At 48.4% G+C, this 15,849-nt stretch overlaps 1 long non-coding RNA gene across 2 annotated transcripts; it reads left to right on the forward strand.

Moving 5' to 3' along the window:
• The first annotated feature begins 346 nt into the window (after positions 1-346).
• LOC131493511 (uncharacterized) lies at positions 347-15,076 on the forward strand. 2 transcript variants are annotated; one of them, XR_009252719.1, is made up of 3 exons: positions 347-528; positions 7,600-7,754; positions 14,704-15,076. It is a non-coding gene; the product is annotated as an uncharacterized LOC131493511 (long non-coding RNA). The 2 variants fall into 2 exon arrangements; XR_009252718.1 differs by having other exon boundaries at positions 350-517; positions 14,704-15,075.
• The last annotated feature ends 773 nt before the right edge of the window (positions 15,077-15,849 follow it).

A 15,849-nucleotide genomic window follows, 5' to 3' on the forward strand; every position in this document is an offset into this window, starting at 1 on the left:
CCAGCCAGTGGTTGTCGAGGGCTGCCCACGTGCCAGGCGCCCTCATGCTGCGTGCTCTATGTGGCCTGATAGCCTCCAGTTCTCAAGCTAGTCCCTGGAGGGAGGGACCCCCTTTGTAAATGACAATTTTGAAGTTTAGAGAGCCCAGATAACTCCCAGTCATCAGACTGTGTGTGTGTGTGTGTGTGTGTGTGTGTGTGTGTGAGAGATAGGGGGTGTCGAGTGGAGCCTCAGTGTTCACACTCTCCGCCACTCAAGATATGCCACAGCCTTGATTCAGAGATGGACTTTGATCTGCGGCAATCAGAAGAAATTTTTTAAGCAAGATAAAGCTGGGCAGCGTTAGACACAGTGATGTCATAATGACCTCTGGATATGGCTCCTCAGCATAAACTCCAGTCAATAAGGTTGCCTTCAGGTCGGGAGTTCAACGACTCAGTTTGCTGGCTGAGGGACCCAGGTGGGGAGAAGGATGGATGTGGGGCCGAGTGGAGACATGATTCATTCTCCTGCTAAAGTGAGAAATGGGTAATTTTTTTTAATTTAAATTTTTTAAATTTAGTTTTGAGAGAGAGAGACTGAGCACGAGTGGGGAAGGGGCAGAAAGAGAGGGAGACACAGAATCCGAAGCAGGTTCCAGGCTCTGAACTGTCAGCACAGAGCCCGATGCGGGGCTCGAACTCACAAACCGTGAGATCATGACCAGAGCCGAAGTAGGACGCTTAACCGACTGAGCCACCCAGGCGCCCTGAGAAATAGGGAATTTTTTTCTTTCCTTAATGTTTTTGCTTTATGTTGTTTATTTTGTCCCCCTGTATGTTCATTTGTCTTTTCCTGCTAAGGTTACCACCCTTTTTCCCTCCCTGTGTGAATCCCCATCCACGAAGAGTGTGCCCAGCACTGAAATGCCCACACTGTCCCAGGCAGGAGACCTTGGTCACCGGACCGCAGCTTCATGGCATCTTCCTTTGGGAAGATCTCCTTTGGGATGGAAATCCTGTGTCTCCTGAAGAGAAGAAAGGGGATTTGATGCCCTGTTGGCTCAGCTCTCAGGCACAGGGCCAGTCAGCGTGGCGGCCGATGGGCACACACCGCAGTGACCCCAGCCTGGTGGCCCTGCCAGGGTCTCCTGCAGGGGTGTCAGCATAGAGTGGAGTTGAGAGGGTCCCAGACACAGGGCACGTGGTTAAAAGCTACTCCCTTTCCATTCAGCTCTCTAATTTTCTGATTAAGTCCAGGACAAAGGCTCAGTTTGTGACGGCATATCTCTAACACTTCGATAATGTTCCTAAACACCATTTGGTTGGTTTCTCTTAGATTTTTTTAATGTTTATTTTGAGAGAGTGAGAGAGAGAGAGAGAGAGAGAGTAGGGGAGGGGCAGAGAGAGAGGGAGACACACAATCCCAAGCAGCCTCTGTACTGTCAGTGTGGAGCCTGATGTGGGGCTCGAACTCACCAACTGCGAGACCAGGACCTGAGCCGAAATCAAGAGCCAGGCGCTTAATGGACTGAGCCACTCAGGCGCCCCTGATTTGTCTTGTTTTTAAACAAAGGGAGAAGGCACCACATCAGAGCCCTCCTCAGGGATGGGCATCTGGCAGTTTGAGTTTCCGTTTTATGGCCGACAGTGATCAATAAAGCCACTTTTCCAAACAGTAAAGATTTTAAAAATAATTTTGAAAACTTGTGTAAAAATTTGAAAATATGGAAAAACAGACAAAGTAGAATTACTCATTATACCCTCCACTGTAATATTTTGATGCTTTTCTTTTTTTGAACGCAAAAATCGAATTCATATTCTTTTTATCCTTCTGTTTTCTTTCCCACCACATAATAACGTACCACCTATGGCTATGTTGTCATAAGTGCTTTGTAAACATAGTATTAAAGACTTATTTCTTTATTATAAAAAATATAAAAAAGTAAAAGAAGGAAATAGCAACATAAGAAGTAAAAATACAATTTCTTACGGAATGTCACTATTAGGATTTTAATGTATTTCTTTTTACTTTTTTCTCTTATAGGTGTGTATTTATAATAAATACCTGTAATTTAAAAATTGAATCACATAGGGGTACCTGGGTGGCTCAGTGGGTTGAGCGTCCGGCTTTGGCTCGGGTCATGAGCTCACGCTTCATGAGTTCGAGCCCCGCGTCGGCTCTGTGCTGACAGCTCGGAGCCTGGAGCCTGCTTCTGAATCTGTGTCTCCCTCTCTCTCTGTTCCTCCCCTGCTTGTGCTCTCTCTCTCACTGTCAAAAATAAATAAGCATATAAAAAAAAAATTTTAAATTGCATCACACAATTTTACAATAACTTTTCTTTTTAAAGTTTATTTCTTTCTTTCGAGAGAGACAGAGTGTGAGCAGGGGAGAGGCAGAGAGAGAGGGAGAATCTCAAGCAGGCTCTGAGCTGATGGTGCCCGATACAGGCTCGGACTCAAGTAACTGTGAGTTCATGACTTGAGCTCAAATCAAGAGCCATTGGCTCAACTGACTGAGCCACCCAGGTGCCCCCAGTAACTATTTTCATAGTTGCCTAGTATTTAACCCTATTCTGGTTTTAATGTTTATATATCACACATTACTTAACCATTCTGTATTCTTGTGGCTTGAGGTTATTTGATGTTTTGTGTACATATGTTGCTATAAATACTATCTCACTAGACAATGTGGTAAATATTTTTTAAATTTTAAATTATTTGGTTGGGTTAGAGACCCCGAAAGCATTATTAATTCAAGGGGTGAGCGTTTTTAAGGCTCCTATATGTATCACTAAATTGTTTTCTAAAAGAGGGGTTTTATTTTCCACAAGCAAAGTATCAAAGTTTATCGCATCCTCCTCAGCATGTAGTACTTTCTGGTGTGAGATTTTAAAAGCTCATCTGACAGGCAAAAGGTTGTATTTTCAGTTTTTCCAATTTGCATTTTTTAAAAAATTCCTGCTGTGGCGGACCCTTTTCCCTCATGTGTGTGCAGTTTGTTTCTTGTCACGCCAACACTGTGCGTCCTCGGTGGGCTTGCCAGGTCAGGAGGGGTGGGTTTGTCTCAGTTATTTGGTAGAAAAGTGAAATCTTAGGAAGTTCACCATGAGCACATGGAGCTGCCATTGGTTTTACCACATTTCACGTCTCGGCTGTGGCCTCAGTCTGTTCACCCAGCGTCTCGAAAGCCAGAAAATTCTTTGGTACCCGAAGAAAGACGGGAGAAGCGAGAACAAGAAGTGACGAGCAAAAGAGACAGGCAAGCAAGCTGATGAAAATTTATGAAAACAAAACAACACTCCCCCCACCATAGAAAAAAATTAGTATCCCAGGATATGTCAGGATACGTAAGGGTTCACCCCAAAGTCTAGCATATTCTAAGGAGACAGAGCTGGATTTGAAGGTGTATAGAGAGACCTGGATTAGGATCCTGAGACCACCACCGTCAGGCTGTGTATACCTGGACAGGTTGTTTGGCTTGAACCCAGGCTCTGCATCTGTTGTGGATCCTTTCTTCTCGGGCCTTTGGGTGATCATGTCAGTGTTCATTAAATGAAGAAAACCAAGGCTGGCATGAGTAGGCATTCAGTGAACAAGAGCTTTAACAAAAATTCCAGATCTAGGATTTTGCGGGGTTAGCAGTGGTGAACTGGAGGAATAAGTTTGGAACTGTGCTCTGAATTATCAAAAAAAAAAAAAAAAAAAAGAATCAGTTATACTTCTGGTAGTTTATACAAATCTTTATTGCATTTCAATATTTGAACAAACTGGTGAGACAGTATTAGGATTTTATATTCTGAGGAGCTTTCGATGTTCCCATCATTGATGAGAGTACGCATGTCAGTATTTACTCAAAATCTGCTGGAATTTTTGGGAGACGATTTATCGCTACTGAGAACAGTAGCATTTAGTTTTCTCAAAAATCAAGAATCATTTGTTTTTCTAAAATTCTGTCTTCTTAATCATTCAACAGATCAAAGTTATGGCGTTAAATTGCTTTTGTTACAGGTTGGGTTTCATTAAGTGGAAGGATCCTATTTCCTGCTTGTGAAGCGCTCCCCCCTCCCTCCCCTACACCTCCTGGGAACTCACTGGAGTCAGGATAACAAAGGGGCACTTGGAAATGCCACTCAAGGTCAGAGCCAGATGCATCAGGTGAACAAGCGATGAGCTAGGGAAGAGCCATCCCGACAGTGTTAAAGTCTGGTTGTATGGTAGATGTGTGTACCAACCGTGGCCACGAACCTGCGAACTGTGAGATCATGACCCGAGTCGAAGTCGGACGCTTAACCGACTGAGTCACCCAGGCACCTGGGTTCAGTGGTCTTGAAGGATGAACTGGCATTTCCCAAGCAGATAGGGGGCATGGAACACACTTCATGCTTTTATTCTGCAGAGCCTAATGGATGAGAAATGCAGCTCTGGAAACAGACGGGGCTGAGTTGGAATCCGCGGGGCTCTGTGCTCTTGGGCAAATGACAACCGTCTGAGCCTGTTTCTTCACCTGTAAATTGGGAGAAGAATACCCCCTACCTTGTAGGGTTGTTTCAAAGACTATATGGAAACCGAATGCAATGCATGACCCACAGTAATAATTATATTCGTTTTATATAATAAATATATGAGGGATGAAACAGTTGCGACTCTGATTCAGCCACAAGCCAGGCGAGCTGTTTCAGTTTAGGTCAAATTCCTCATCTGTAAAATGGGCACATTGGGTCACATGACTGCCATGCTTTCTTCCAGCTTGAACATCATATGAAATATTACTTTGCATTACTAATTGTCTTCTCCTGTAGGATCTTCCTCTTCTAAATGCTTTTTGAGGGGCGCCTGGGTGGCGCAGTCGGTTAAGCGTCCGACTTCAGCCAGGTCACGATCTCGCGGTCCGTGAGTTCGAGCCCCGCGTCGGGCTCTGGGCTGATGGCTCGGAGCCTGGAGCCTGTTTCCGATTCTGTGTCTCCCTCTCTCTCTGCCCCTCCCCCGTTCATGCTCTGTCTCTCTCTGTCCCAAAAATAAATTAAAAATGTTGAAAAAAAAATTAAAAAAAAAATAAATGCTTTTTGAGCCTTTGCTATGTCTGGAACAGTGTCTTGCTCATAGTTGTAGCTCAGTAAGTAGGAGTTGAGTAATTACCACAAATTTGCTGTTTGCTTGAGTACCACGTGATCACAAATATGGTTCTTATCTAAGCGTTTCTTAAGACATGTGAGAGTTCAGCTCTTCCAACAGGATGGATATGTCCTTTACGTGACTGAAAAGGGTGTGAGGCTTTGAACTTGAAGAGTCTGATACATAACTATATTTTCAGGGCAGATTTAGGCAGAATGCTTGTTTCTGGTACCCAGGGCTGCATATGGGTAGAAGGAAGAACAGAAATGGTACTTTCTTGGAGGTTCCAGTTGTTCCTGTTTGAGGGGCCACAATGAGTACTTTGGGTCGTAGCTGATACTCCTCTGTACTATGCAGGGTGGCAATTCTCGGCGCCCAGGCTTTGGTCCCAGTTCACTTGTCTGCATTTTTGGTTAAAGCGTGGTATTTCAGGCTATAAGAAACTATCCTAGGGGGCGCCTGGGTGCTCAGTAGGTTAAGCGTCCGACTTCGGCTCAGGTCATGATCTCGCAGTTCGTGGGTTCGAGCCCCGCGTCGGGCTCTGTGCGGACAGCTCGGAGCCTGGAGCCGGCTTTGGATTCTGTGTCTCCCTCTCTCTCGGCCCCTCCCCCACTTGCACTCTGTCTCTGTCTCAAAAATAAATAAACACTGGGCGCCTGGGTGGCGCAGTCGGTTAAGCGTCCGACTTCAGCCAGGTCACGATCTCGCGGTCCATGAGTTCGAGCCCCGCGTCGGGCTCTGGGCCGATGGCTCGGAGCCTGGAGCCTGTTTCCGATTCTGTGTCTCCCTCTCTCTCTGCCCCTCCCCCGTTCATGCTCTGTCTCTCTCTGTCCCAAAAATAAAAAAAAAAAAAAAAAAAAAAGTTGAAAAAAAAAAATAAATAAACACTAAGAAAAAAACTATCCTGTGGTTCATGGGCATGAGCAATCCCAATTCTGGGCCATGAATGTTCTTTGTGGCTTTTTTATAATCTCAATTCCAGTATAGTTGGCACACATTGTTATATTAGTTTCAGGTATACAGTGTAGGGATCCAACAATTCTATACATTCCTCGGTGCTCATCGTGGTAAGTGCTCTTAATCTCCTTTATCTATTTCACACCCCCCCGCCACCTTCCCTATGGTAACCATCGGTTCTCTGTAGTTAAGAGTCGGGTTTTTTTGGTTTGTCTCTCTTTTTCCTTTGTCCATTTGTTTTGTTTCTTGAATGCCACAGATGACTGAAATCCTCACCCTTTGCAGACCCTCCCTCAAGAGACGCGGAGCCCCGGGCGCCTCCGTGTGAATGTTCTGAGTCACCAACATGACTTCCACTTTGTCTGTAGGCGGATGGAAAATGCATTCCCCTAATGAGTGTTCCTGGACTTTATTAAAAGTGATACCACTTTCCTCTTTAATAGGAACAGCAAAATGGCCCTAAATTCGAATCTGTTCTCCTGAGGAAGATAGTATCAGGATTGAAAATGAAACAAACATTTTTTTTTTTTTTTTTTCTGACGACAGCGTTCATATTTTGATCTTGAAGACTTCTTAGGGTCCTGGTCCTCCGTCCTTCCTCCTCGCCATTCATTGCATTTACGGTGCACTGCCGTGATACAGTTTTTCTGTCTTAAACAAGGGCCGGGGCCCCGTCCTGGGTTGTCTGTGGGGCTCCAAGGCTTCCTCCAAGTCCCTAAATAGGCTGAGGCGAACAACGCTCTGCTGTTCACAGGATGCGGTTCTGCGTTAAATGGCTGCTGAATAATCCCAGCAGAAGGAAGAATAGGATGGCGTGGCTACCTGCTGGCGGTCACGGCGACGGCCTCTCAGCATCGGGTTCCCCTGGATTTAGGGTTAGGCTGGTGGTACCAAGTCTGTTGGTTTTAAGTAGAAGGAGGAGGGAGACACCCAGCAAAATCCCTAAAACCTTTCCGACATCTCTAATGTCCCATTTCTGCCAACCAGAATCTCACACCGGTGATTTGCTCAACAGCTGGGTGATGACATACTTTTTGGGTACAATATATACACTAGGCCATTAGTCTGCAAGCAGCAGTTGTCAGCTTTGTTCCCATTTAGAGTAATTTTCTCACTAATATGGCATATTCTTCAGGGATAAAATGCATTTTCCAGCCAGATATTCCCCCTAATAGTGAAGTTGGTTTAATGATCGGATTTCAGCCAAGGGAAGGGAAGCCTGCGATTGCCGCTGGTTGTATATTGAAGCTACCAAAAATGAAAAGGCTTATTTTAAAACACATTCACCTGAACAGGCAAAAGCCTCTCCTTTCCAGATTAATGAAGCTCATTCGAGGGGAAACTTAGGTATGAATTTAAGAGCTAAGTAAGGTACTTAGAGCCTTTCGGTGCAAAGCGCACCTAGGTATAGATTTTTGAACTGTAACGATGGCTGGTGGGGTTTTAATAGGGGCAGTGATAACCGGCGAGCTACAAAAAAGGCAGCTGTCTGCAGGCTGACCCTCGCCGGGATGACAACATAGGATTTTTTTCCCCTCTCCACGTACAGGCCTTGAATATTCAAATCAATTAAACAATTAATTCCCACCCTGCAAACTTGCACGTCAAGCTTCAGCCTGTGGCCAATTTCTTCGGTTGAATTATAACCCCCCTGAAAAGCAGCAGTTCCTAATGGAAAAGCTGACGGAGTCTTAAGTACATGCCGTGAGTGGAGCTGCTCTAATTAACTCTGCTTTGGATCCCCCTCCCCCATTAATATTTTAAAGATTTTTAATTAAAATAATTACACGAATTTATGAAAAATATTCAAGCACCTAGCGTATTTCTATGGTGCCCTGGTCTCAGCGATTCTCCTTCCTGGGGTCCCTTGGGTGTGGATTTCCACCCCGGTCATTATCACCCTGAGCCCAGCTGCGGGGGAGTGAGATTTATTTCTGAGGCTGAGAACTTCTTCTTCCTTTTACCTTCGTGATCGCGGTTGGAGGAGCCGCATGTCCACAGCCACCTTGCTCGGTTTGTCAACACGGATGGTTCTTCTTTCCTCTCTTGCTCTCTTCCTCCACTCCTGTTAGTCCCCCCATCGTTCATTGTCCCGCGATGATGCTGTGGAGACAAAAGCCCTTCCTTTCTCCCTTCTTCACTTAGTGTACAGAACTGCTAAGGGGGTAGAGTGCAGTGGGGAGGCGGGGGCTGGAGGGTGGTGTCGGCGCACTTTCTCTGTAAAGGGCCAGGTGGGAGATATTTCAAGCTTTGCGAGTCGTGTGGCCTCCGTCGCCACTCTGCTCTGCCGTTTTAGCCCCAAAGCAGACAGAGACCATACCTAAGTGAGGGAGCGTGGCTGGGTGCCAATAAAACTTTACTCATGGACATGGAAATTTGAATTTCGTATCATTTTTACGTGTCACAAAATATCCTCCTTTGAATTCTTCCCCAGCTATTTATTTACATATGTCAAAACTATTCGTACCCAGTCAGCCATTACAAAATAGCCAGCCGGCGGGATCTGGCCCTCGGGTCATAGTTTGCCTCTCCATAGTGGTGCTTCACCTGGGGTCGGACCGCTTGGCTGTTCCCGGCTCTGGAAAGGTCTTAGCTGTCTGTGCGACTGTGGGCCAGCGGGTAGCCTCAGCTTCTTTGTCTAGAACTTGAAGATGACAGTGACGGAGTCTCCCCTCGGAGTCTGGTTGTGATTTATTTATCGCATTTATTACGACAAACAAAAACCTAAAACACCCAGGCTTGGGCCGGAGCATCCAGGGGCCGCGTCTGATCCCCTTGGGGTGAGCACTTCTCTTATTGACAACAGGAGGGTGGCCCCGTGGGCTTTGCCCCTCGGTGTGTTCGGATTCAGCAACTATTGAGCAAATGTCCCCTAACACAGGACACTGAGTGGGGAGCTGACGTCTCTGGGGCACTCCTTGGAAGAAAGGACTGGGCCCTTTTGTTTGTGTGATGGCTATTCTGATGGCCGTTACTGTCCCCATCGGCCCTGTGTTATACACCATGAAATAAACTGGGAGGGGCTAACACTGACCCCAGACCACTCGGGACTTTGAATCCAGGTCTTCCTGACTCCAGAGGCCAAAGCTGAATCATTCTCCTTATGGCTGTTGCCATGTCTATATATCATCTGTACGACTGCCTACGTAATATTTTTAAAATAGTCTCGGTGTTTGTGCTTAGGTTCCTTTTTAAGAAATTTTCTTTAGAGCCAAATTTATTCTGTAGTACGGATGTGCTGTTTGTATTTTAGCTAATAAACATTTTTTACAGAGTAAAAATGAGTTTCTAATGTGGACCGCTGAAAATCATCTTAAGGATGGTTGGTTATCTTAAGGGTGTCTGCTGTTTTTAAATGTCTATTTTTGAGGGAGAGAGAGAGAGAGAGAGAGAGGCAGTGAGAGAGAGGGCCAGAGAGAGAGGGAGGGAGAGAATGCCAAGCAGGCTCCGAGGTGTCAGTGCAGAGCCTGACGTGGGGCTTGAACTCGGGAACCTCAAGTTCATGACCTGAGCCAAAGTCGGACGCTTCACCAACTGAGCCACCAGGCGCCCCAAGGGTGTCTGCTCTTCAAAAAACATTGCATTACGCTCTGTGCTCCTAGCCAGATGTGGCCAGAGCCTTGGCATCTGGCCAGTCCTTTGGATGGCTCAGCCCTTCCTCTGGCCTGGGCTAACATCTCCAACTCCTGTCCGTCTCCGTGCTGGGGCTAGCACTCGACGGAGGACTTCCTCCTGTCCCTTCCCCAGCTGGCCACGAAGCCATATTCTGCAGCTGCCAGTCAGACTAGCTCCCCAGTCACCAGACTGGACTCTAGGGCTGGTCTTGCCATCTTTCCTGCCACCACTGCCCCCAACCCCATACGGGGATGTTCTGGACTTCTAAGTGCCTAGGAAAATGTCCACTTTGGGTCCCACCAGCTCAACAGCTCAGTGCCATGGAAATAATTCCAGCCTCACTGACACCTGTGTTCTGACCCAAATGGGCCTCTTGCCAGCTATGTGATCTCACTTGGAAAGCCTGACTCCCGCTAAGCCTCAATCTTCTTACCTATAAGATGGGGGTATTAGTAAAATGTTTTTCGGGGATATTATGAGGATGTATAAGAGAAAGGTCTTGAACGTGCTCAGTAAGAAGTACTGTGGATCCAGAAAGAGCAGAGGCTCTGGGGGCTGACCTGCGATCCCGCCCCACTCCCACCCCTCCCACTGCCTCCTGGTGTGTAAGCTGGCGAGCTAGAACACTGATAATGGTCTGCCCGTGGAGTCACAGACCCCCCCGGCATTTCTTTGTCTACATATGGCCCTCCTTTGGACACATCCATCACTAAGAGTCTTCCCCAGGAACCCGGGAGCGTCCAAGCAACCAAGTTGAGCCGCTGTGGCTGTCCGCCCGCCCCCACCTGCCTGAGAAAGCAGGCGGCGGCCCTCTGCCGCCCCACCTGGGCCAGGCCCCAGCCTAGCTACCATTGACTTGTACTTGAGTCTATCTCGTGTTGATTTTATGAGAACTTTCCCTGAAAATCCCCATGTTCGAAAGACGACACCGGGGACCCATGGAGCAGGCTCATCATTTGAATAATCAGCCATTTAGTGACATGCCTAGCCTAGTTTAATGACTGAATCAGTCAAAGTATGACCCCGAGTGCCGGTTAACTTTTAAAATAGCTGTGCCCACTGCATGACACAGCCAACAGGAAGCCATTAAGGCGCTGGCAATTACTATTTCCATCCATCGGCAAAGTCCCTATTTTATTTTAATCTGCGTAAGTGCATTTTCTGCACGAGGTTAAAATATAAATCCCTTCTCCTGAACAAGACTGGTTTTCTGGCTGACTTGAGAGCACAATTTACAACTGATTTAATTTGTTCTTCACAAACATTCCTAATGACATTACCCCGGTGCATATACAGACTGCCTCCTCTTATTCCATTAACTCCCAAATCGGGTTTAAAGACCATATTGATGCTAGATGTTATTATGGGTGATTATCAAAACAACAGACAACTCGGCAAAGTGTTTACTAACTGGTTTATATATAATTTCTGTAATAACGACAACAGATGGTAATGCTACAAACACTAAATCACGCTTTTCGCTGCTGAAACAAATTGGCAGCCTGCAGCACAGAAATGGTGTATGTAGCTATATACAGATGCTTCACTCATCAGCTATGGTGTTCATCTTATTAGGAAATGGGTCTGTTACCGCTATTACAGGTAATCTTTCCATTTACAATTACAAAATGTATATTTTCAATGAAAATGGTTTTCTGCAGCTAAGCTGCCTGAAGGATATTTCCCCTCTAATTACCAGCCCTGTGAATGTGCGCCTCGGCCGAGCCACGCACGGGGGTGTTTGTCCCAGTTAATGGTGGCGGCTGCATTTCGCTTGCGCCAAGATGAGTCTCCTCTCAAAGACCCTCCACCTCTGGCTGGAAAGGCCACCAGGCAGCCCTCCGAGGTGGGTCCATCAGTGCTTTAGGGGCAGGGTGTGAACAAGGCGACAAGCAGCCCAACACGGAGGGGACCCTTCCTCGCCGTGGGTTCGTGTGGCCTGTGATTCTCCCATCCCCTGAGTGAGTCGCGATGTGGGAGAGACCGTGGCATTGATCAGCTCCGCCTCCGTGTTTTAAAGATGGGAAGCTGACGTCCAGATGGCCCAGGGAGGAAGGGGCTAGCCCAGGTCGTGGAGTGGCAGGGCTGTGACACTCGTGCCACCCCTGGTTGGGAGCGCGATGTTTCTTTTGTCGCCCGTGGGAGCCCTCTGCCAGGCACTGTTGGTGCAACCTGGGGCACCCCATGCTAAGAAAGACAGGGGTCTGAGTCTCAGCGGCCCCATCGCGAGCCCTGCCCACGCATCCCCCTCACTGAATTCCGCAGACCGCCGGGGAAACTGAGTACTGCTGTCTCCGCCTTACCGCTGAGGAACCCCTGGGACACCAGGGTGAAGTCACTTGCCTGCCATCCTGTGAAGCTGTAGGATTGAGATTTGAATCCAGGCTGTGGACTGGATCCAAAGGCTGGGCTTAATCGCCGAGCTCTGCTGCCTTTCCAGAGCCGGGCATCCGTGCCTACGGTCTCTTAGGAAAAACAAAGGAAACAACATAGAGGGGAGCACAGGGGCAAAGGGCAGGCGACGCCGCGGGCATTTCCGACAGTGTGGGGCCCCCGCCTTAAGGCCCTTTGACCTTTCACATTTCCCATCAAGGTGTCAGCCGGTTCCTACACCAACCGGCTGAAAGCCAGAGCCACACGGCTGGGGGGAGAGGCTGTGGTGTGGACACCGAGGAGTTGGATTGAGAGTCGGGTCTGGACCCACTCGCCCGCCTGCGTTCAGCTCAGCCACTTACCGACCATGGCACCTGGGGGACTCGCTCGCCTTCACCTTCAACAGCCTCCTCTGTGGAGGGAGGCTGACCCTGGTGCCCGCCTCCTAACACAGCGCAGGGTGGGGGTGGGGACTTGGAAGTTGACCCCTAGGGAGTCAGCACAATGCCTGCCGTAGAGCAGGGGCGTGAAGCGCGTTGGCTCCATTCACTCTGCAAGCCACCGTTTTGGCCGGGATGACTGTCCCCGTGCCCACTCTTGGCTCTGGATGGTCCCTCGGGGAGAGGGGACATTTGCCTCTGCCAGCCTGGTCCCCATTTCTGAGTGCCTCCGCGCCCCCCTGCCCACGGGCATTCTCTACTGGTCAGCCGTGGCTTGCGGTGGCTTTGTTCCTGTCCTCTTTAGGGCCTCCCTTGGTCTGAGGCCTGGTCACTGAGGGGACAGGGGTCCATGTGCCTCAGGTCACAGAGCGCATGGAGGGGGACAGGTATATTCCACAGATGAGGAAATGGAGGCCAGAGCAGAGGCAGCTTGCACCAGCTGGAGTTTAAGTGCTTTCTGGCTCAGCTCACGCCCAGTGCTCTGGAAGACACTGCCGTGCCTCTGAGGACTGACCCCGGACAGGACCCTGCTACGCTCTGGTGAGAAGCCAGTCACGCGCTTCCCAATGGCCACTTTGTGAAGGGACAAAGAATTGTTTCCTCCCTGTAATTTTCTGCATGGAGGTCTCCCTACTGTCCCCCCGCCACTTCCCCCTGACCTCGGAGGCGGCCCCGCGCCCCGGCCACACGGCACTGTCTTTTCACCGGTACAATGAGCTGCTGTTCTGGGGTTTGCTACCAAAGAGCAGGGCCCGCCCTTACTGGTGTGGGAGGAAGCACCTGGTCTGGGTACGTTTTCGGAAGGACCCCTCCTGGGCCCGGGGCCTCACCAGCAAGGCTGTGCGGCCTCTGCGGGCCAGGCGTTCGCCACAAGAGCGTGAGCTCGTAGATCTGCAGGCCTCACTTCAACCCCAGAACTGGTCTTTTGCCTTGGGAGGGCCATGTAGCTGGTGGAGAAGCCCCTCGGAAATGAATTTGAGTTTAAAGCCCGGCTTGTGGCTTATTTGGCCAATAACAAATAAGCTTTACCTCTTTGTGCCTCGGTCTTATCTTTAAAGTGGGGACAACAGAACCTCCATGGGACCACTCAGCACGAAATGGGCTGTCACAAAATGGAAGCTCTTATTAGCCACCTCTGTGATCTCTGTGTGATTTGTGAGATTATTAGGCATTTGACACGTCTTTCCAGAATCCAAGCCAGTGGGAAGGCCAGCTATGCTTCTACAGTCTCTGTGCCTTCTCCAGTGGCTGTGATCTTGGAAGCCTTTCCTTGGCCACATCCTAACCAAACTCGGAATCACAGACTGATTTTAACCCATTAACCATTCCAAAGGAGGAGCCTCTTTGTCTTAAACACAACACGCTGGTTGGGACATGGGAAAATATGATCTGTGTTCCACGATACGGAAGAAAATATTTTCTTTCAACGGGAAACTTCATCCAATGACATATTATGAGAGAGTAGATAGGAGACCAGAATTTGCAAAACAAAAACAAAAACAGGCCTGATGAAAAGTCCTCTCTCTACCCTATTGTAGCCTGGGAATCTTGGACCTCAGTTTCTGTATCTGCAAAATGGGGGCATGGGCAGGTTTGAACTCTTTGGTGCCTAAGGATCTCACAGCTCTGACGTTAACTGTGTCTGCAACTGTTGGGAAGTCCAGTAAGCAAATAGAATTCCAGAAGCTGCCTTTGGGACCCACACCTAAGCAAGAACGAGGCTCTCTGCAAGTTTTCTGGGCTGCGGAAGCCGGCTCAGGACCGCCTTAAATGTACAGCCCCAGAGGACTGCGATTCTCCCGGCCGCATCACCACGCTGGCATAATTAACAGGCATGTTGCAAAGTGTATCTAGCATATCTAGCAGGTTTTAAGAAATGCCTCCCAAAGATTATAAAAGACTTTAATTAGAATTTCACAAAGGTAGAGGCCGAGGATTTGCTAATTGCCATTGCCGATTTTTGTTTCAGGGTTCGGTGCAGCTTCAGAGATAGGAAAGAGCCAGCAGTGTTTTAAGGCCACGGTCCAATGTGACAACAGTGACAGATATGCTAATTTCTTCATGCACTCCACTTCACTTCTTTTATTCTTTCCAATTAAAGCAAATGCTACTGAAACTGTAATTAAGCCAGGGCTGGGCCCTGATTGCCTGCTGTTTTAATGAAACCCTATTGATTTTTCTTTCCTTTCTCATGACCACACATGGTGCTCGACGGTCACACGCAGGCCCTGCGACAATGTCCCCGGCAAAACTTAATTCTGGCCTGGGAAAATGGAGGCCCGGTGGCGAAGCTATCAAAAATGACGTCAGTGGGGAAAGGCTGTACCTTGTGAGGCCACGCGGCGACGAGAATCACCCATGACAGTGGGACCATCCAGAAGAAACGCATTGCCTTGGGGGAAGAATTCAAATGCCCTTTTTCATTCTAGGGCTGTTTCCATAAGATGCAGCACGGTACTTAAACTCTAGCGGTTTAACTAAACTGGATGTTAAAATCTGGGCCATTTGGAGCCCCAGAAATGTATGTTATTGACGGATGTTCACAAACCGGAGAGCAGTTTTGGGGATGAAGTATTGGAAAAGCATTTTACTTCTCTTTGGCATTAATTTGAGAATGAGTTTGTTTGGTTTTTTTTTTTTTAAATGAAGCATCTCTCTGAAATTATTCCTCCTCACACCCCCCTACCCTGCAGTGAATACGTAGATGTCATGCAAAGAAAATGAGGGGGAAGAGTATTGGAGTATTGTTGAGCATTTCAGGGGCTCCACAGATACTTAATGGTGGCAGGTTCAGATTCTGATTGGGAGAAGTAGGGTTTCAGGTATTGTCTGTGGTTTTCTGTATCTAACGACAGGGTTCCCCGTGCGGGACTTGGAAGGAAGAATGAAGTCCCACCTTGTTTGAGCACAGTCGATGCCCGGGCTCCCTGCCACCCCTCAGCCGGTTCTTACCTGAGTCCCCCATTGGTGCCACTTTGGGTTGGGGAGTAGGAGGAACAGGGAGGCGGGACACCCATCCTGACAAAGCACATCTTCTTTTCCTTGGTCGGTCTTCTCATGCTCCCTCTCCGCCTCTCCCCACCGAATTCTCCTGGGTCTGTGAGCTTCTTCCCATACGGGGGTGACTGGATGACGTTCCCAAAGTCTGAGTGGACGCATTCTTGCTGTTGTGATAGAAACCTGCCAGAGCCCGAGACTTACACCCTCCCCACCCTGGCCAGAGCACTGGGGGCATCCTCCTGATCAGGGCCGCGATGCTCGGATTCATCCGCTGCCTACTGTGTTATAGGTGTTCCATGTGGCTTATGTCACTACCGTCCTATTGGACTCCATTGAATAGAAGAAGAAACAGGCCAGAGGGAATCAGGGCG

This window comes from Neofelis nebulosa, chromosome 13 (assembly GCF_028018385.1).
Source record: "Neofelis nebulosa isolate mNeoNeb1 chromosome 13, mNeoNeb1.pri, whole genome shotgun sequence".
In the NCBI taxonomy this organism is placed as follows: Eukaryota; Metazoa; Chordata; class Mammalia; order Carnivora; family Felidae; genus Neofelis; species Neofelis nebulosa.